At 41.3% G+C, this 22,048-nt stretch overlaps 1 protein-coding gene across 5 annotated transcripts in view; it reads right to left on the bottom strand.

The window, feature by feature from the left end:
• Positions 1-22,048, bottom strand: part of USP49 (ubiquitin specific peptidase 49) — a 118,761-nt gene that overhangs the window by 82,297 nt on the left and 14,416 nt on the right. For 4 of the 5 annotated variants that reach the window (XM_053601962.1, XM_053601964.1, XM_053601961.1 and 1 more), the window contains exon 3: positions 9,024-9,097. The gene's annotated coding sequence lies outside the window, so the exon portion shown is untranslated. Of the gene's footprint in view, positions 1-9,023; positions 9,098-21,195; positions 21,270-22,048 lie in introns of all 5 variants that reach the window. The other variant, XM_053601965.1, reaches the window with a different exon arrangement.

Below are 22,048 nucleotides of genomic sequence, written 5' to 3'. Positions count from 1 at the left end.
CAACATTCTCATCCTATACCATATTTCTCTGCTTAAAAACCCACAACAGCTATCTAACATCCAATAGATAGTCTAACAGAAAGCACATTGATTTCAGAAATCTATCTCAGACCTGGCATTACCTTTTACTAGTGGTGTGACTTTAAGTTTGTTATTTTATTTTTCTGAATTTATTTCCATATTCATTAGAGTATAATTATCTATATCCTTTGCAGAGTTGCTGTGATGATTACATAAAATAATTTATGTGATAGCGCTTAGCATATAGAAAATACTCAAAAAATTAGATGAATAACATTAATGTGAATGAATTTTCTAAGCTTCAATATAATTTGAAGGGATTTTCAAATCAGAGAAAAGGGCTGAGGCAAGAGAATCGCTTAAGCCCAGGAGTTGGAGGTTGCTGTGAGCTGTGTGAGGCCACGGCATTCTACCGAGGGCCATAAAGTGAGACTCTGTCTCTACAAAAAAAAATAAAAAAATAAAACAAATCAGAGAAAAGACTAAGTGTCTAACACAATTCCTGGTATGTTATATGACCTTGATAATACATATTTAACTTTGGACTTCCAGTAAAACACAACAGAACGAATACACACATTTATCTCTTCTCCCTCTTAAAACCCCAATAAAAATCACAATAAAGTAGTAAAAAAGGGGCATGATTTCATAAGGACAGAAAGAATGTGAGAAAATGATATACTAGCAAATAAGAGATTTCATGAAAATCATGGAAGCTAGAAAGTAAATGGAGGAATGGAAACTAACAGACAGGAGTGTGCTAAAACTTAAATGCTACCTACACCAAGAAGAAATAAACAAAAAACAAGTTGGCTAGAACTTCAGGGCATGGAAAGCCTCAGGAATTGGAGGGTCCACATACCTCTGAAGGTAGAGGTAAGGTATAAGACCAAAGTTTAGTTAAACACTTTTTATTTTCTTTTGAGACAGAGTCTCACTTTGTCACCCTCAGTAGAGTGCTATGGTGTCATAGTTCACGGCAACCCCAAACTCTTGGGTTCAAGCGATTCTCCTGCCTCAGCCACCCAAGTAGCTGGGACTACAGGTGCCCGCCACAACATCCAGCTTTTTTTTAAATGTGGGATCTTGCTTTGGCTCAGGCTGGTCTCAAAACTGTGAGCTCAGGCAATGCACCTGCCTTGGCCTCCCAGAGTGCTGGGATTACAGGCATGAGCCACCACGCTGGTCTGGCTGAACACTTTCATAAGTATCCTCCCCCAAATTTCTCTCTCCTCAGCCTTGGAAAGCCCTTAGACATTCTGGCTGGGCATAGTGGCACACATACCTATAGTTCCAGGAGGCTGGGGCAGGAAGATCACCTGAGCCCAGGAGTTTGAGGCTACATTGCACTATGACTTAGCCACCATGGGCCGAATGAAATCCCATCTCTTAAAAAAAATCCCACCTCTAAAAAAATAGCTGGGCATTATGGCGGATACCTGTAGTACCAGCTACTTGGGAGGCTGAGGCAGGAGAATCGCCTGAACCCAAGAGTTTGGGGTTGCTGTGAGCTATGACACCATGGCACTCTACTGAAGGTGACAAAGTGAGACTCTGTTTCAAAAGAAAAAAAGCATTCAACCAAAGTTTGGTCACTCCAGCCTGGGTGGCCAAATGAAATCCCATCTCTTAAAAAAAAAAATTCTGGTCTTTGGTACACCAGGCAACCAGGCACAGCCAAGAATGGGGTTCCTGGGTGGTAGCAGTACAATAGACAATAGCCATTTGGTTCATTTGTTTTTTCTGATTAAAAAGTTCCTTTCACATCTTCAATGAAGGAAGGCCAAAATGCCACCCAATTTTTAAAAAAGGACTTCTACTAAAATGCATCTTAAAATTAATCTTTAGAGAAAATTTGGGTCATTCACATTTTGAATGTCAGTTTCTTTTCCATTAATATTCTAATGGTATTCCCAATTATCTGCACTTAGAAATGGCTGGAGTCAGTGAGTGTTAACATCAACATCTGATGACGGTATTAGTTAACCTTCAAGTCATTTTTTTTAATTTTTAATTTCAGCCTCCTTGTTCATTCTTCTTCGTTTGAAGTACTCTTTTTTGTTGTTCATTTTCTTCTTCCTCTGGCGATATTTTTGATGTTAGTAGAGATGGGGTCTTACTCTGGCTCACTGCTGTTCATACTGGTCTCGAACCTCTGAGCTCAGACAATCCACCCACCTCGGCCTCCCACAGTGCTGGGACTACAGGCGTGAGCCACCACGCCCGGCCCTTCAAGTCATTATTAAGTAACTCAATCTAATGAGCCAAGTAATCTTTTTCTGCATAAGTCTATCAAATAAATTACAGGGTCTTGGGAGCAACTCACCAGGCAAAGAAAATCTCCCACATGTAAGAACATTTTTCATTTTCTTTTCTTTTTTTTTTTGCAGTTTTTGGCCAGGGCTGGGTTTGAACCCGCCACCTGCAGCATATGAGGCCGGCACCCTACTCCTTTGAGCCACAGGTGCTGCCCAGAACATTTTTCTTCAAATAATAAAAAACAACTAGAATATGAAGGGCGGTGCCTGTGGCTCAAAGGAGTAAGGCGCCGACCCCATATGCAGGAGGTGGCAGGTTCAAACCCAGCCCCAGCCAAAAAAAAAAAAACTAGAATAAACTTAATATCTACTGGTATTTAATATTCTTTAAATTTCTTGACAAAATTGGCACTAACTTTAAGGGCAAAACAAGATTAAATCAACCACAACAAGAATGATAGGATAGGCCCTTCTTTTTTTTGAGACAGAGTCTCACTATGTTACTCTCCGTAGGGTCCCATAGTGTCACAGTTCACAGCAACCTCAAACTCTTGGGCTTAAGCAATTCTTTTGCCTCAGCCTCCCAAGTAGCTGAGACTATAGGTGCCCGGCTATTTTTTGCTGTTACAGTTATCATTATAGTTCAGCTGGCCGGGGTCAGGTTCAAACCCACCAGCCTCGAGGTAATGTGGTTGGCGCTATAACCACTGTGCTATGGGCGCTGAGCCTGGATAGGCCCTTCTTTATTGCTATATTGGAATTTCATGTAAGATTTGAAAAATCCCCATTAGTTGGTGCCTTTTTTTTTTATATAATCAAAAAATCACAGGCTGGGTACAGGGGCTCAAACCTGTAATCCTATCACTCTGAGAAGCTATAGCAAGAGAATGGCTTGAGTTCAGGAGTTCAAGACCAACCTGAGTGAGACCCTATCTCTACAAAAATTAGAAAAATTAGCCAGGCATCATGGCACGTGACTCAATCTAATCCCAGCTACTTGGGAGGCAACGGCAGGAGAATTGCTTGAGCTCAGGAATTGGAGGTTGCAACGAGCTATGATGATGTCACTGCACTCTAGCCAGAGCAAGACTGTATCAGAAACAAAAAAAAAACACAAGGGCGGCGCCTGTGGCTCAAAGGGGTAGGGTGCTGGCCCCATATGCCAGAGGTGGCGGGTTCAAACCCAGCTTTGGCCAAAAACTGAAAAAAAAAAAAAACCCCACAAAATGTTAGCTCGGTGCCTGTAGCACAGTGGTTACAGTGCCAGCCACGTGCATTTAGGCTGGCGGTTCGAGCTCGGCCTGGGCCAGCTAAACAATAATGACAACTACAAGAAAATGGCCATGGGCAGCGCCTGTGGCTCAAAGGAGTAGAGTGCCAGCCCCATATGCTGGAGGTGGCAGGTTCAAACTCAGCCCCAGCCAAAAACTGCAAAAAAAAAAAAAAAAAGAAAGAAAGAAAATGGCCAGGCATTGTGGCGGGCACCTGTAGTCCCAGCTCACCTGAGAGTTTGAAGTTGCTGTGAGCTGTGATGCCACAGCAACTCTACCTAGGGTGACATAGTGAGACTCTGTCTCAAGGAAAAAAAAAAAAATCACAAAATGTCAAGCCACACTATTCTCAGCACTCAGCGACTGAGAAACACCAGTCAGTGTTTAAGATCCACAGTGGGCATCAAATCTGAGATTCCCCTCATGAGGGAGCTGTGTCCAAGGCAAAGGACTCAAAAGCTGGATTGGAAGTTGACATATAAGTTCTATCAGGGCGGAGATTTTTTGGCTTTCATTTTGTTCACTGCCTTGTTTCTCTAGAACAAGGCTAGAACACAGCTGGTGTTCACTTAATACTATAAAATAAAGTTTGTCCTGAATGGTCCTTTCTAAAGTTGGGAATAAACCATAAAAAGAACATTCTTTGTTTGGTATTTGTCAGTGGAAGAGGACACCATGACTTTCTAGCCTACAGTGGGGTCATTACAATGTTTGGATGTAGAAACAAATCATGGTGCTTTGCTCATAGCAAATCTAGTGAAGAGAAAGGCCTTATTTTGTACTTTAGCAAATCTTTTTAACATCTGGATTAAGGGGCGGCACCTGTGGCTCAGTGAGTAGGGCGCCGGCCCCATATGCCGAGGGTGGCGGGTTCAAACCCAGCCCCGGCCAAACTGCAACAACAACAACAACAAAAAAAAAAAAAATAGCCGGGCGTTGTGGCAGGCGCCTGTAGTCCCAGCTTCTCGGGAGGCTGAGGCAAGAGAATCTGGGTAAGCCCAAGAGTTAGAGGTTGCTGTGAGCCGTGTGACGCCATGGCACTCTACCTGAGGGCGGGACAGTGAGACTCTGTCTCTACAAAAAAAAACAAACATCTGGATTAAGGAAGATGGCTGCATTCTCCTGCTTCTGCATTCACTCAGTTGCATATATGGAGCCTTTGGAAGACTTCGCTGCACATTTGTGAGAGAATGAGGATGGAAAAAGCAAATAACATTTTAGTATTATAAATAGTTCTGACTTCATCAGTCCCTGAAAGGGTCCCAGGAGCTCTTAGATCACCTTCTAAGAGATTTTAAGGTGATTTTTTTTTTTTTTTTGCGACAGAGCCTCAAGCTGTCACCCTGGGTAGAGTGCCATGGCATCACAGCTCACAGCAATCTCTAGCTCCTGGGCTCAAGCGATTCTCTTGCCTCTGCCTCCTAAGGAACTGGTACTACAGGCATCGCCACAACGCCTGGCTGTTTTTTGGTTGCAGCCGTCATTGTTGTTTGGCAGGCCCAGGCTAGATTCGAACCCACAGCTCAGGTGTATGTGGTTGGCACCTTAGCCGTTTGAGCCATAGGCGCCAGACATGCACAATAAGAGCCATAACTTTTCTGACCAACATTCAGAAGAGGTTCTCAGGCTAGGGAAAGAGGTTAAAAAAAATAAATAAATAAAGAGGAAAGAGAGGAAAACACAACTGATTACTACAAGAAGCCACGCTTCCTGTAGGAAGACCAGGACATTTTAACAGCATACTTGGCACTTTAAATGTAGCTTACTCTTTGTACTCTACCATATTTCAATAGAAAATGAATTGCCATTAGGAGAAAAGTCAGTGCTTCTCTCTGACAAGGCAGACCCCAGAACAAAAACCATGTACTATAACTCCTTCCAGTTCCCATATAAATGTCGATTGTTAATGTACATTGACTTTTTAGGGCATCGTTTATAAGTGACACTCTAATTATAAGACCTGTAGGTCACCTTCTTTCTGGCTTTTATTCTCTTGCACAACTCTCCACCGACTGTCATTCAAATATTATTTAACAGGACAAAAGAGAAATTTCCAATCATCAATCAGTTCCAAACTGCTGCACAGTTCAATCTTTCTGTTTGCGTGTTTTTATGAATAGCTACTGAACGCTAATTTATAAATCAAAACACTCTAATCCCTTCTAAACATGTATTGTTCTACAGCTAGTTCAGGTGATTTTTATCTTCTACAAATGATTCATAACAAAGCAAAACAGCAATTTTCATTTAAGCATGGTCAGGAAAAATAATTATTTTTGAATAATCATCTCACATCATCATTTTTCCTATACTTAGGAAGGTACATGATTTCAGGCAGGGCATGGTGGCTCACACCTGTAATCCTGGCACTCTGGTAGGCCGAGGTGGGTAGATTGCTTCAGTTCAGGAGTTCCAGACCAGAATAAGCAAGAGTGAGCCCTGTCTCTACTAATAAAATAGAAAACCTTGCCAAGCATTGTGGTGGGCGCCTGTAGTCCCAGCTATTCAGGAGGCTAAGACATGGGATAGCTTGAGCCCAAGAGTTCGAGGTTTTTGGGAGCTTTGATGCCATAGCACTCTACCCAATGGACAGAGTGAAAGTCTGTCTCAAAAAAAAAGGGTGGCTCCTGTGGCTCAGTGAGTAGGACACCAACCCCCTATACCAAGGGTGGCAGGTTCAAACCCGGCCCCAGCCAAACTGCAACAACAAAAAAAAACGGGTGTTGTGGCAGGCGCCTATAGTCCCAGCTACTTGGGAGGCTGAGGCAAGAGAATCGCCTAAGCCCAGGAACTAGAGGTTGCTGTGAGCTGTGTGATACCACGGCACTCTATCCAGGGTGATAAAATGAGACTCCGTCTCTACAAAAAAAAAAAAAAAAAAGAAGAAGGAGAAAATACATAATTTCAAATTTTCATTCCCACAGGCAAGTAAAAACAAATTAGTTATGGTAACTTTTCCAGGCGGTCTTTAGTTTTCATACCTTATTTCAATTCACACCCACCCTAGCAAACCTTGTAAGAATTTATGATCTAGAACAGTACTTCCCTAATCAATAATATAGACCCAGGTTAAAATCCTGAAGCCTGCTATTTGCAATGTGACTTTGGGCAAGTTACCTAATGCTCACCTCTTTATTTTCTTTAAAATGAAGATAACAACAGTATCTACCTAATAAATGGATGACAGGGTTAAATGAAATGATGAATAAATGAGGAAAGCACTTAAAACATCACTGACACGCAGTACTCAGTAAATGTTAATGTCTGTTTTTATATTTTAGTCTTTAAAGCAGTCTCACTATAGTCTCAGCAGATAGTTTATAACAATCTAATAGAGGCTCAGAACCATTCAAGAAGAAAATACTACAAGTAGATTTTTCTTCCAAATATCTAAGAAAATGCTGACAAGTGATGGAAAAGCTCAAAGACATTTTCAAAAGTACTATGATTCTGTGCAACACAAAAAGAAAACTCAAGATGGCATGTCCTTCAAAATAGATTGGTGGAATCTTAACAGAACATTTGACACAGCTACCTAGAAATATGGGAATTGTGCATCCTGCTTTGACAAAATATTTTTATAGGCAAGAAAACTATGATAGCCTGAAGATATGCAGTAAGAGGTGTAGGTATATAACTCTATACTTACACACAATACAGCAGCATACTTAGAAATGAAGCCAAAAAGAAAAGTATTTGTGAAAACATTTTTAAATCTTTTGCTAGCACCATTAACCTTATCTGAGATGGTTTAACTTTTAGAGTTTTTCACAGGAAAATTCACATGTAAATACATAAAAATGCTAACTAAGATATATATAGTGTTCCAAAAAAAATGTATACGCATTTTAAGAAAAGAAAATACTGTACTAAAACCACACTTGACTTCTCTAATTACAAGAGATACAGGCTTGGCGCCTGTGGCTCAAATGGCTAAGGCGCCAGCCACATACACCTAAGCTGGCAGGTTCGAATCCAGCCCGAGCCCGCAAAACAACAATGACGGCTACAACCAAAAAATAGCCGGCATTGTGGCAGGCGCCTGTAGTCCCAGCTGCTACTTGGGAGGCGGAGGCAGGAGAATCATTTGAGCCCAGGAGTTAAGAGGTTGCTATGAGCTGTGATGCCACAGCACTCTACCCAGAGAGACAGCTTGAGTGAGACTCTGTCTCAAAAAAAAAAAAAAAGATATACTTACAAGATACAATATACACAATAACAAACATGAATATATATTGAGTATTATAATTTTAATACAGTATTTTCCTTTCTTAAAATGTGTATATATCTTTTTGGCACCCTCTGCATATGAGAATAATAGTTAACATTTACTGAACCCTTACCATGTTCCAGACACTAGTTAAAGTTTTTATATGGAATAACCAATAAATGCTCATCATCACCGTGAGATAGGCATTTAATTGTTCCCACCTTATACCCAAGAAATTGAGGCATACAGAGATTAATTTGCTCAAATGTCAAATTAATACTGGCTGGTTAAAAATAGCCTGGCTCCAAACCCGTGCTTTTAACCACTAGATAAAGAACATTGCACAAATACATGCCATATATTTATATATTATGAGAGAGGCTACGGTTTAAGTAGAGGGTTTTGGTTATCTATAATGTTTGAATTATTGACAATAAGAATGGATAGACTAAGGTAATTAAATATTTTGTACATTTTATTGGGGATTCTCTTTTTTCAATTCTATTTGATTACCACCTGACACACATCCATACTTGCTCAAATGAACAGGATCCCCATGGTGAGGATAACATCAAAACAGCCGAGGCTGGGCATGGTAGCTCATGCCTGTAACCCTAGCACTCTGGGAGGCCGCGGCAGGTGGATCGCCTGAGCTCACGAGTTCAAGATCAGCCTGAGTTAAAAGCGAGACCTCATCTCTAAAAATAACTGGGCACTGTGGCAGGCACTTGTAGTCCCAGCAATTAGGGAGGCTGAGACAAGAGGATCACTTGAGCTCAAGAGTTTGAGGTTGCTGTGAGCTATGATGCCAGGACATTCTACTGAGGGCAACAAAGTAAGACTCTGTCTCCAAAAAAATGATAATAAATAAAAATAAAAATAAAACCACTGACAGTATTTAGAGAAAAAAAAGAGTTGATAATTATTCTTCACAGGTCACGACAGACATGGTCCCTATCCAACCACCAATATGTCTCAAGACCTATCTTAGACTTGTTTTAGTATGATTGCTGGTCTCTATGTCCCATTTTATCTTGAAATATCTCCATATCCCCTCTTAGTTTAAGATAATTCAAGGTACTAGAAAATGCACAAAGTTTAGATGGAAGCAAGTCATAAAAGTTCAGAACAGGGATAAAACAAAGAGTGATAAATCATTTACCCTAACAGTACACCAACCTCAGCCACATACTACAGATTGACCATACCTAATACTATGAAGAGTTTTCATTAAAAATGTCTTATGATAGGTTTATTTCTTACCCATTAAATAGGTTTTTTCCATCTTCTTCCATATTATTCCACAGTCACTGGTTAGGTTTCCTCTTCTCTATTAACTACGGAGGGAGGAACAATTGAAATAATCTGTTAGGCTGGAAAAATGGCAAGAAGAAAGCGATTTCATTAATTTTATTTACAAACTCAAAAAAGGATAAGCATATTACAATGCCGTGAACTCCCTACAAATCCTCAAAACTGATGAAAGAGTGAAAGAAACTGTGATCTTTTTTTAACTAAGAGCAATCAAAGAATCAGTCACTTTAAGGACAGATTGATCCATAAATAAAGTATTAAAGGTCTACTACCTGAAAAAAATTACTTCTGAATTTGTTTTAGGGTTTAAAGGTTACACATTGTCTTTACATATAACCTAAAACTGGGGTAAAAAAAGTTCATGGTAACAAAAATACAAGTATCAAAAGCTAAAATTAGATTATCCCTAATCATCAGAGAAATGCCAATCAAAACCACCCTGAGGTATTACATAACTCCAGTGAGAATAGCCCACATCACAAAGTCCCAAACCTGCAGATGATGTTGTGATATGGAGAGAAGAGAACATTTTTACACTATTAGTGGGACTGCAAATTAATACAGCCTCTCTGGAAAGAAGTATGGAAAAATCCTCAAAGAGCTAAAAGTAAACCTTCCATTTGATCCCACAATCCCATTACTAGGTATTTACCCAGAAGAAAAAAAATCATTTTACCATAAGAACATTTGCACTAGGATGTTCATCTCAGCTCAGTTCACAATTACCAAGATGTGGAATTGATCCAAGTGCCCATCAACTCAGGAATGGATTAGTAAACTGTGGTATATGTGTACCACGGAATACTATCCAGCCATAAAATGATGGAGACTTTACATCTTTTTTATTAACATGGATAGAGCTGAAACACATTCTTCTTAATGAAGTATCACAAGAATGGAAAAGTATCCAATATATGTAATACTAATATGAAACCAATAAACAACTACGTGCCCACAGAAAAGAAAAACAATTAAATTCAAGGGAGGTAAAGGGGGCAAGGGAAGAAGAGAGAAAGGGGATGAGGGGGAAAAAAAGAAGGGGAGTGGGGAAGGAGGGAACTTGGTAGGCTCTCACTGAATGGGCATAATGTAAAGATATATAGCACACTCCGTGAGTGAAGGGCTCAACTACAACTCGAACTTTAACAAATGCAAATAGGATAACCTAATCATTTGTACCATCATATTAATCTGAATTTTTTTTAAAAAAGACATTTAAAAAATATAATGTCTTTCACCCAGATATATCCAATGTCAGTGGAAGACCAGTGTGACTTCATTAGATACATTAGTGTATTTGAGTGTGTAAATTTGTGCTTTGAACTGTAGTTTAATAAATGTAAAATTGCATCATAGTATTTGTTGTATTTGACCTAATGTAACCCTTGTATGATTGCAATAAAATTTTGTGCAGATTTAAAAAAAAATAAATAAATAAAGGGAACAGTCTGGCAAGAAAAAGAAAAAAGCTAAAATTAGCTGGATGTGGTGTCTCAAGCCTGTAAATCCTATCACTTTGGGAAGCCAAGGCCAGAGGATCCCTTGAGTTCAGAAGTTCAAGACCAGCCTCAGCAAGAGCAAGACTCAGTACTCATCCCCCCAGGGCAACCGAGTGAGAGACTGTTTCTTAAAAAAAAAATTAAGGGGTGGCGCCTGTGGCTCAAGGAGTAGGGTGCCGGTCCCATATGCCAGAGGTGGCGGGTTCAAACCCAGCCCCGGCCAAAAAAAACAAAACAAAAAAAAAAAAAATTAAGGTTATGGGGGGGGAAGCAGAAAGAGGGACGGAGGGAGTGGGGTGGGGCCCTGGTGTGTGTCACACTTTATGGGGGCAAGACATGATTGCAAGAGGGACTTTACCTAACAACTGCAATCAGGGTAACCTGGCTTATTGTACCCTCAATGAATCCCCAACAATAAAAAAAAAAAAAAGGAGAGAGAGAGAGGGCAAGAAGACCCATCTCTACTAAAAATAGGAAAACCAGGTTCAATGCCCGTAGCATAGTAGTTACAGTGCTGCCCACATGCACCAAGGGTGGCGGGTTCGAACCTAGCTGGGACTGCTAAACAACAATGACAACTGCAACAAAAAAAATAGCTGGGCATTGTGGCAGGTGCCTGTAGTCCCAGCTACTTGGGAGGCTGAGGCAAGAGAACTGCTTAAGCCCAAGAGTTGGAGGTTCCTGTGAGCCGTGACACCACAGCACTCTACTGAGGGCGACACAGTAAGACTCTGTCTCAAAAAAAAAAGAAGAAGAAAAGAAAAGAAAAATCAGCTGGGAGTTGTGGTGGGTAACTATAGTCCCAACTACTCTACAGGCTTGAGCCCAGGAGTCTGAGGTTGCTGTGAGGTAGGCTGACGTCATGGCACTCTAGCCTGGGCAATAGAGTGACACTCTGTCTCAAAAAAATAAAAGCTATATTATTGATTTAGGTAAAATTACATGTATAATAATTTTTTAGGTTTCTGACACTTTATTCAGGAAGCAGGACTCCATAAAGCTTTAAATTGGTATGCTCAGCCACCATATAACAGGATGAAAAATTCTCACTCTGTCACCCCATTGGAGTACAGTGGCCTGATCATTGCTTACCATAACTGTGAGTAGCTGGGACTACAGGTGTGACAACACCTTTCTTCTTCTTCTTTTTTTTTTTTTTGGAGACAGAGTCTCACTCTGTTGTTCCAGGCTAGAGTACCATGGAGTCAGCTAACAGCAATCTCAAACTCCTGGGCTCAAGTGATCCTCCTGCCTCAGCTTCCCAGTAGCTGGGACTACAGGTACTCACCCAAACCATGGCTAATTTTTCTACTTTTTTTTTTTTTTAGAGACAGGTTCTCACTCTTGCTCAGTCTGGTCTGTAGTTCCTGAGCTCACATGATCCTTCCTCTTCCTCCCAGATCGTTAGGTTTACAGGTATGAATCACCACACCCAGCCCTCCCAGCTCCCGCCAGAAACTGCAAAAAAAAAAAATTATTTTTTGTAGAAACAGGGTCTCACTTTGTGCCCAGGCTTGTCTCTTAACTCCTGGCCTCAAGTGATCCTCCCGCCTTGGTCTCCTAAATTACTGGGATTACAAGCATAAGCCACCACATCTGACCTGGAAAATTCTCTATTTTGCCATGCTAACAACCAAAACAAGAATTCCTCTTGAAAGAAACTTTGTGAAAGTAAGTTCCTATAATATGGGCCCTCACCTCTCATGTCCAGTCCCCTTTGAGTGGGTATAAATGGGGGTTTGACATGCATAAAATGTCCTTCCTTCCTATCCAAATGACCCAAGTTTCAATATAAAAACACAAAAAACTTTAAAGTTAACTTAATTACATTTAAATTCAAGTTACTTTGGTAATTTTGCATGCTCCCCACCTGTAATCCTAGCACTCAGGGAGTCTAAGGATAGCTTAAGGCCAGGAATTCTAGCCCAAAAGCTGACTACAATAATCAGTTTTATTCTAAGTAGCACCTCAGACCTATAACCACATGAAGTTCAGGCTTAAAGCCCCAGTTAATAATTTGAAGAGTAATGACTTCAACAATTACAATGTTGATTTTATTTTGGGGGGCACAGAGTCTCATTTTGTCGCCTTTGATAAGAGTGTCCTGGTGTCATAGCTTACAGCAACCTCAAACTCCTGGGCTCAAGCAATTCTCTTGCTTCAGCCTTCCAAGTAACTGGGACTACAGGTGCCCACCACAACACCTGGTTATTTTTAGAGATGGAGTCTCGCTCTTGCTCAGGTTGGTACTGAACCTATGAGCTCAGGCAATCTATCCGCCTCACCTTCCTAGAGTGCTAGGATTACAGGTGTGAGCCACTGCACTTGGCCATTTTATTTATTTTCTTTTTTTGAGACAGTCTTACTTTGATACCCTTGGTAGAGTGCAGTGGCATCACAGCTCACAGCAACCTCAAACTCTTGGGCTCAAGTGATCCTTTTGCCTCAGCCTCTTAAGTAGCTAGGACTACAGGCGCCCACCACAACACCTGGTCTCCCTCTTGCTCAGGCTGGTCTTGAACTTGTGCATTCAAGCAACCCACCTGCCTCAGCCTCCCAGATTGCCAGGATTACAGGTGTGAGCCACTGCACTTGGCTACAATGGTGATTTTGAAATTATAAAGTCAGCTCAATTCTGAAAACCATTAATAGAACCCCACGCATTCAAATATTTTCTATCTAGGTCCCACTCACATCATTTAAAATTCTGTAATATACTTTTGAATGGGCGGGAAGTGGAATTACAGACACAATATATAAAACAACTAAAACTGTGGATGATATCCCTTTAAATGGTTATTGGAAACAAGGTTCCCAACAGTCATGAAAGCATATTCCAAGCTTACCTAATAGTGAAATTGCTGAACTCTTGGCTGTCTGGTGTCAATGCAAAGCAAGAGTACAGGATGTGGAGTAACAGAGAGGAGTTACCACAACGGTGTCCATTTATTAGTATGAGACCTTACTTAACTTCTCAGGGTCTGTTTTCTAATCTACTTCATAGCTCTGACATAAACATTAAATGAGAATGAAGGTAAAACACTAGTATTCTGCCTGGCGCGTAGCTGATGACCAACAAAGGTTTCATTTCCTTCTGGTATCTTTCTACCTATAGTTTAGAGCAATTTTTCAGGGCTTGAAAAAGAGAAAATCTATTCTTAAAATCTTACACACTTTTCCTTATTCTGCCAAATGAGAACATGATAATGATGATAGCTAGCTAGCTATTTACACTTATATAGCCTTTAAAATTTTTTTAATTTCAAAATATCAAGGGGGTACAAATGCCTTTTTTTTTTTTGTTTGTGTTTGTAATAGTCTCAAGCTGTCACCCTTGGTAGAGTGCTGTGGCGTCACAGCTCACAGCAACCTCAAACTCTTGGGCTTAAATAATTCTCTTGCCTCAGCCTCCCAAGTAGCTAGGACTACAGGCACCCACCACAATGCCCGGCTATTTTTTTTTTTGGGTGGGGGAGAAGGTGGTGGCTGTGACTACTGTATGTACCTCAATTCCCCCCACCCACCCCTGGGCACACAAGCCGTGAGAAGGAATGGGCTCTGTCGCCTGGAGTCTATGGCCTGGAGGGCAGCTACCTGCCAGCTCAATCCTGGGAAGCCACAGTGGATGGCCAGGACTGCAGGGCTGGAGCCAGGAGGGGAGGCCCAGCAAGGAACTGCCACCTGGGGATGGGGGCAGAGGGCAAGGGGAAGCTTGTCACAAGGCAGCACACTCCTGGGATGGATAAGAATCATAATGACAGCATCAAACTAAACAGAATGATTCCTTTTTTTTTGGTGGTTTTGGCCAGGGCTGGGTTTGAACCCGCTACCTCCAGCATATGGGACCGGCGCCCTACCCCTTTGAGCCACAGGCACTGCCCTGCCTAGCTATTTTTTGTTGTTGTTGTAGTTGTCATTGCTGTTTGGCAGGCCTGGGCTGGATTCGAACCCACCAGCTCCAATGTATGTGGCTGGTGCCCTAGCCACTGAGCTATAGGCACTGAGCCTACAAATGCTTTTGTTATATGGATACCCTTTATAATGCTTAAGTTGGGGCTTTTAGTGTACCCATCACCTGAATAGTGTTCATTATACCCAACAGGGAGGTCTTTATCCCTCCCTTTCTCTCCCCTCCCCCCTTCTTGATTTTTCATGACCTTTACATCTCTTCGTGCCCATCAATTAGTTCCAAATTACTGGAAAATACATGTGGTACCTCACTTAGGATAATGGTCTCCAGTTCCATACAAGTTGCTACAAATAACATTATTTCACTTATTTTTATGGCTGAATAGTACTCCATGGTATATATATGCCACATTTTCTTAATCCACTCATGAAATGATCCAGCACTTAGGTTGATCCCACATCTTTGCGATTGAACTGTGCCACAATAAACACTTGAGTGCAGGTGTCTTTTTGATAAAATAACTTCTTTTCCTTTGGGTAGATACCCAGTAGTGAAATTGTTGGGTCAAACAGTAGACCTACACTTATTTCTTTCAGGAATCTTGATATTGTTTTCCATAGCAATTATACAGCCTTTAACATCCGCCAGACATTCATCTAAGTGCTAGTATATATTAACAGTCAGGAGTCCTCAAACTTTTTAAACAGGGGGGGCCAGTTCATTGTCCCTCAGACTGTTGGAGGGCCGGACTATAGTTTAAAAAAAAACAACTATGAACAAATTCCGATGCACACTGCACATATCTTATTTTGAAGTAAAGAAAACAGAACGGGAACAAATACAATCACACTGCCTCATGTGGCCCACAGGCCGTAGTTTGAGGACCCCTGTAACTCATTCAATCCTCACAACTATGAGTTATTTTTATTCCCATTTTATAAGCAAGGACACTGCAGCACAAATAAGTTCCACAACTAATAAAATCTAAGTTCCTGGGTGGCACCTGTGGCTCAAGGAGTAAGGCGCCAGACCCATATATAGGAGGTGGCGGGTTCAAACCCAGCCCCGGCCAAAAACTGCAAAAAATCTAAGTTCCTACTTAAATACTAGCACTAAGAATGAATGTCAAGGCTCAGCGCCTGTAGCTCAGCAGCTAGGGCACCAGCCACATACGCCAGAGCTGGCGGGTTCAAATCCAGCCGGGGCCTGCCAAACAACAATGACAATTACAAGCAAAAACTAGCCGGGGATTGTAGCGGTGCCTATAGTCCCAAATACTTGGGAGGCTGAGGCAAGAGAATGGCTTAAGCCCAAGAGTTAGATAGAGGTTGCTGTGAGCTGTGACGCCATAGCACTCTACCCAGGGTGACACAGTGAGACTCTGTCTCAAAAAAAAAAGAATGAATGTCAAGATGATAGCAGCAATGCCTTTTCTTTCAGAGCTCTCTAATATTAATGTACTCAAGTAGGGAATGTTCAGATGTCTTATGAAGTAGAATAGATCTGCTATCTTGAAAATATATACTAATATATAATTTTATATTTTAAAAATATAGCTTATATGTTTTAAAATATATTTGTATATCTCAAAATATTTTAATATGGTATGCATATTTTCTAGTATTTCTTTCTTTTTTCCTTTCTTTTTGTGAGAAAGGCTCCCACTCTGGTACCTGGCTATAGGTAGTGGTACCATCACAACTCACTACAGCCTCAATACCCTGGTTACATGGAGTTCTCCCTGCTCCACCTCCCAAAGTGCTGGCTAGGATTACAGGTGTGAGCAAGCATGCCTACCCTCTATTTTTTCATTTTTAACTTTTATTTAACAACCAAGCAAAAAGCACTGAATCTAACATTTTTTAAGGCTTAAAAAGCTGACTAAGATAACCAGGCGTTGTGGTAGGCACCTGTAGTCCGAGCTACTTGGGAGGCTGAAGCAAGAGAATCGCTTAAGCCCAAGAGTTGGAGGTTGCTGTGAGCTGTGATAGCACTCTACCCAGGGCAACATAGTGAGTCTCTGTCTCAAAAAAAAAAAAAGACAAAAAAAATTAATAAATTTCAATCAGAAAATAAATTTAATCAAGACCACACCTTTTTAAGCAAGCTGAGTCATGTAGTACATACCAAAACAAAGCATGTATTATCCTATGTTATACCTTGTCTGTAAATGATTTCTCCTATAAACTGCTGGAGGACAGCAATAGCATTTTGTTTTACCTATCATGAACACCTCTGGTGTCTAAAAAAGTGCCTAGTCCTTACTAGGTGCTCCATGAATAATGAGAGAAGAATGAAGAGGCTGGAGATTAAACATGACAAAATTTTCAAGTCCACCTACTACTTCCATTTATATCATGAGGCAGTTAACACACTAGGCTTATTTCCCACCACCTATCCACTCTATAGAATTTTACTATCAGCCAGGCCTTGCTGTATTTAAGGGTTTTCCACAACCCAGTCATATATTTGGCCTATCCCAATCTATAAACTCACATAACAATATGCCTTTAATAAAATGTCTCAAGGATACAATTAGAAGATCACTTTATGGTTTTCAGAATGCTTCCACACATATCCCCCCGGTACCTCCAGACAGCCCTGACAGTAGGCAAGGCAAGTGGGATAAACTAGGATAATCTAATGCTGATTGTCTGGAGTGGAAGCATATCCTCATCGTCACTACCAATGAACCAGTGGCTCAAAACCTGAGTTAGATGTTTTCTCTAAATTTAGGTAAAACAAGTACAACGCACAAAATTCACACAACTAAATAAAAGAAAATTTTACAGGTATCCACAGCTAAATAAGGAAACCTTGTAGAAGATTTTAAGGAGACTACAATCAGCAATTACAATTAAATCTCTCCTGACTGCCATATTAGGAAGCTCAGCATAGCCTGCTAGGAGAACTAACCTAGGTATCAAGAAGCCTGGGTTTCAGTCTGCTACTGATGAACCATGTGATCTCCAGACCCACTCAAATTCTAAAATCTTGTACGTATCACCCAGAATAAATAATAACAACCACATAATTGTTTCTTTACATTTTAGTGCACAACACAGACAGCATGAACAAAAGGTTCAAGATCTTCTGACTTCACTGTCCTAAGATTCAAAATTATTACACTACTATGGGTTTTACCCATTTACAGCTCTCAATAATGGTTTAAGTTCAAATTCAGGGCCTCTGCACAGAAACTACACAATAGATTTATGAAGTCCTATGAAACAAAAAGCATGCTAGGATTATATTTACACATTTTGACTATGGTTCAAAGAATAACTTAGATAATAATAGTGCTGTTCACTTGCCAAATGGATTGATCTCTTACAAGCTATATTAAAATACTTCTTTGCCATTAAACAGAAATGGGCTCATAGCTGTGTTATGTGCAGTACACATGGAAGGGCATCCTAGACTGTGGGCTTCCTGGGGGCAGGAATTGTTTCTTGTCTATCACTGTGCCCTGCTGACAAAGTATAGTATATGACACAAAAAATATACTAATATAACATATATTGCTGGTTGAATGAATCACTGATAGAGGAACCCATTTTTAAGTTCATCTTAAATTTTACTTCTTAGGTAGCATGATTTCTTTTTTTTTTTTTTTTAAGAGACAGAGTCTTACTTTATCACCCTCGGTAGAGTGCCATGGCATCACACAGCTCACAGCAACCTCCAACTCCAGGGCTTAAGCGATTCTCTTGCCTCAGCCTCCCGAGTAGCTGGGACTACAGGCCCCAGCCACGACGCCCGGCTATTTTTTTGGTTGCAGTTTGGCCGGGGCTGGGTTTGAACCCGCCACCCTCGGTATATGGGGCCAGCGCCTTACCGACTGAGCCACAGGCGCCGCCCCGGTAACATGATTTCTAACATTTATAAAGTACTTATCTTTTTTCTTTCCTTCTTTCTTTTTTGTTAAGAGACAGAGTCTCATTTTGTTGCCCTCGATAGAGTGCCATGGCGTCACAGCTCACAGCAACCTCCATCTCTTGGGCTTAGGCGATTCTCTTGCCTCAGCCTCCTGAGTAGTTGGGCCTAGAGGCACCCACCACAATGCCCACCTACTTTTTGTTGCAGTTTGGCTGGGGCTGGGTTCAAACCCACTACTCTCAGTATATGGGGTCGATGTCCTACTCACTGTGGCTCAGTATATGGGGCCAATGCCCTACTCACTGAGCCACAGGCACCACCCTTTTTTAGCCTTCTTAAATTAAAAAAAAAAAAAGTGAATACAAAGATATGTAAGAATCCAGAGCCTCAGTCAAGCCCTGCATTAGACATTTTCTTCTCTAAATGCCTGTATGGTAGCTAGGATTAAAAGGGCTTCAGAGGTTGGGCATGGTGGCTCTTGCCTATAACCCTAGCACTCTGGGAAGCCAAAGTGGGAGGATCCCTTGAGCTTAAGAGTTCAAGAATAGGCTGAGCAAGAGCTGGACCCTGTCTCTAATAATTAACCAGATGCTGTGGTAGCACCTGCAGTCTCAGCTACTTGGGAGGCTGAGGCAGGAGGATCCCTTGAGCCCAGGAGTTTGAGGTTGCTGTGAGGTAAGCTGATGTTATAGCACTCTAGCCTGGGCAACAGAGTGAGACTCTGTCTCAAAAAAAAAAAAAAAAGAACACCACAAACAAAACTAATAGATGATACCTCAGAAGATGATATTTGCATAGTCCAAAACAAACTAGAGGGCCAAAGAGGCAGCAGCAGAAATGAAGTTTAATCCCTTTGTGACTTCTGACCAAAGAAAAAACTGCAAAAGACATTTCAATGCACATTTCCAGGAAGATTATGTCTTCCCCTCTTTCCAAGAGCTAAGACAAAAGTACCATGTTTGGTCTACGCCCATCCAAGTTCAGGTAATTCAGGGACACTGTAACAGGAGCAGAAATATGTCGTCTATACTGAGCAGGGAAAAGGCTAATAGCACAACTGTCCAGTGGGTATTCACCCCAGCAAGATGGTTACTACTGGGCCTAAACTGGACAAAGACCACACACACAAAAAAAAAACTTTGAACAGAAAGCCAAATCTTGCCAAGTAGGAAAAGAAAAAGGCAAGTACAAGGAAGAAACCACTGAGAAGATGCAGGAATAATCTTATATACAACTTTCATTAAAAACTGCTAAAAGTGGCCCAGCAGCTAAGGCACCAGCCACATACACCTGAGCTGGTGGGTTCTAATCTAGCCTGGGCCCCCAAACAATGACAGCTACAACCAAAAAACAGTCGGGTGTTGTGGCAGGTGCCTGCAGTCCCAGCCAGTAGATCACTTAAGCCCAGGAGTTGAAGTTTGCTGTGAGCTGTGATGCCACGGCATTCTACCCAGGGTGACAGCTTGAGGCTCTGTCTCAAAAAAAAAAAAAAAAACTAGAGAATTTAGATAGAAAGAAGTTTTATAAATCAAGAAAAACAGAGGAAATAAAGGATATGAAAATGCAATCACAGAAGTAAAACAGCTAACTAGGATATAAAGAAATGCTCAAACTCACTAGTATTAGAAATACTAAATGAGGGCGGCGCCTGTGGCTCAGTTGGTAGGGCGCCGGCCCCATATACCGAGGGTGGCGGGTTCAAACCCGGCCCCGGCTGAACTGCAACCAAAAAATAGCCGGGCGTTGTGGTGGGCGCCTGTAGTCCCAGCTACTTGGGAGGCTGAGGCAGGAGAATCACTGAAGCCCAGGAGTTGGAGGTTGCTGTGAGCTGTGTGATGCCACGGCACTCTACCGAGGGCTATAAAGTGAGACTCTGTCTCTACAAAAAAAAAAAAAAGAAAGAAATACTAAATGATGGCTCAGTACCTGTAGCTCAAGCAGCTAAGGCGCCAGCCACATACACCAGAGCTGGCGGGTTCGAATCCAGCCGGGACCTGCCAAAACAACAATGACAACTACAACAATAAATAGCCAGGCATTGTGGCAGGTACCTGTAGTCCCAGCTACTTGGGAGGCTGAGGCAAGAAAATCGCTTAAGCCCAGGTGTTGGAGGTTGCTGTGAGCTGTGTGATGCCATTGTACTCTACCAAGAGCCATAAAGTGAGACTCTCTCTACAAATAAAAAAAAAAAAGAGAGAATCGCTTAAGCCCAGGAGTTGGACGTTGCTGTGAACTTTGATGCCATGGCACTCTACCCAGGAAGACAGCTTGAGGCTCTTCTGTCTCCAAAAAAAAAAAAAAAGAAAGAAAGAAAGAAAAGAAAAAAGAAATACTAAATAGCAAAAATTAGAAATGTAGACAATAGCAAGTGTCGGGGAGGAACCCAGTGCTTGTGGGATACAAACTGATATAACCAGGCAGCAGCCTGACAGTACTTATGCCACAATGTTACTCCCTGGATCTGTTGTCCTAAAGAAATTATCAAACGCATCCATAATGGAGATGTGCAAGACTATTACTGGTAGCATTGTTTGTGGTAGCCTAGGTGCCCATCACCATGGGAATGAATGCACACTGCAGAATACCATACCACAGTTAGGAGCAATTAGCTAGATCTACATCCAACATAAATAGATCTTAAAACATAATGCCAAGGTCTTAACCAGAGTAAGACCTGCAGCATTTTATAGCATTTTTCTATAGTCAAATGCTACAACAAGTGTGGCATGATGAACTATTTTGTAATTAAATATAACAAAAAAAAAATCACTAAATATTTTACAAGTATGCATATAGAATCAAAGACATGTATCAAATACATTAGAGAGGGTACCTGTGGAGTAGAGGAGGAAAATGCACACAAGAGGGAGGGCTGAACAGGAGGCCTTTGTACACACCAATGCTAGACTGGATCCAATCAAGAGAATATGAAGTCCAAATTCAGAATAATAAGCATATACTAACTGATTCAATAAAAATTTATTGGACACGTCTTGTCAAAAACTCTGCTTATATAGAAACTTTTCTTGTTATTTCTCCTAATTTTTTTTATATCTCAAGAAGACATGTTTCAACTGGAAGTAGAAAGGAAAAATAATTTACATTAGAATATATGTACTACAAAGTGAGAAACTCATCATCCTTAAAATACTCCATGAATGGGCAGCGCCTGTGGCTCAGTGAGTAGGGCGCCGGCCCCATATGCCGAGGGTGGCGGGTTCAAACCCAGCCCCGGCCAAATTGCAACAAAAAAATAGCCGGGCGTTGTGGCAGGCGCCTGTAGTCCCAGCTGCTCGGGAGGCTGAGGCAAGAGAATCATGTAAGCCCAAGAGCTAGAGGTTGCTGTGAGCTGTGTGATGCCACGGCACTCTACCTGAGGGCGGTATGTGAGACGCTGTCTCTACAAAAAAAAAAAAAAATACTCCACGATTTTTTTTTTCATCAGAAAGAAACATACCTTGAAGTTCTTTAAATGACAAATTTAAATGACAGGTCAAAAATACAAAAAGAACTCTAAAGCCCTACCGAAATTACATTGCCCCATCTCAATCCTCAGGTCAAACACCTTTTCTTGTGGCTTTCAGTGGTGAAACAATTACTCTCTGGAGCAAAAATGTGTTTGACTTTATTTGTTCTATGTCATTCCTCCCCTTAGCCCCACCTCAAAGATATTTCAACTGCTCAGG

The sequence above is a fragment of the Nycticebus coucang genome, chromosome 9 (assembly GCF_027406575.1).
Source record: "Nycticebus coucang isolate mNycCou1 chromosome 9, mNycCou1.pri, whole genome shotgun sequence".
Lineage (NCBI taxonomy): Eukaryota > Metazoa > Chordata > Mammalia > Primates > Lorisidae > Nycticebus > Nycticebus coucang.
Note: the sequence above shows the minus strand (reverse complement) of the source record. Positions and strands in the feature narration are given on the sequence as shown.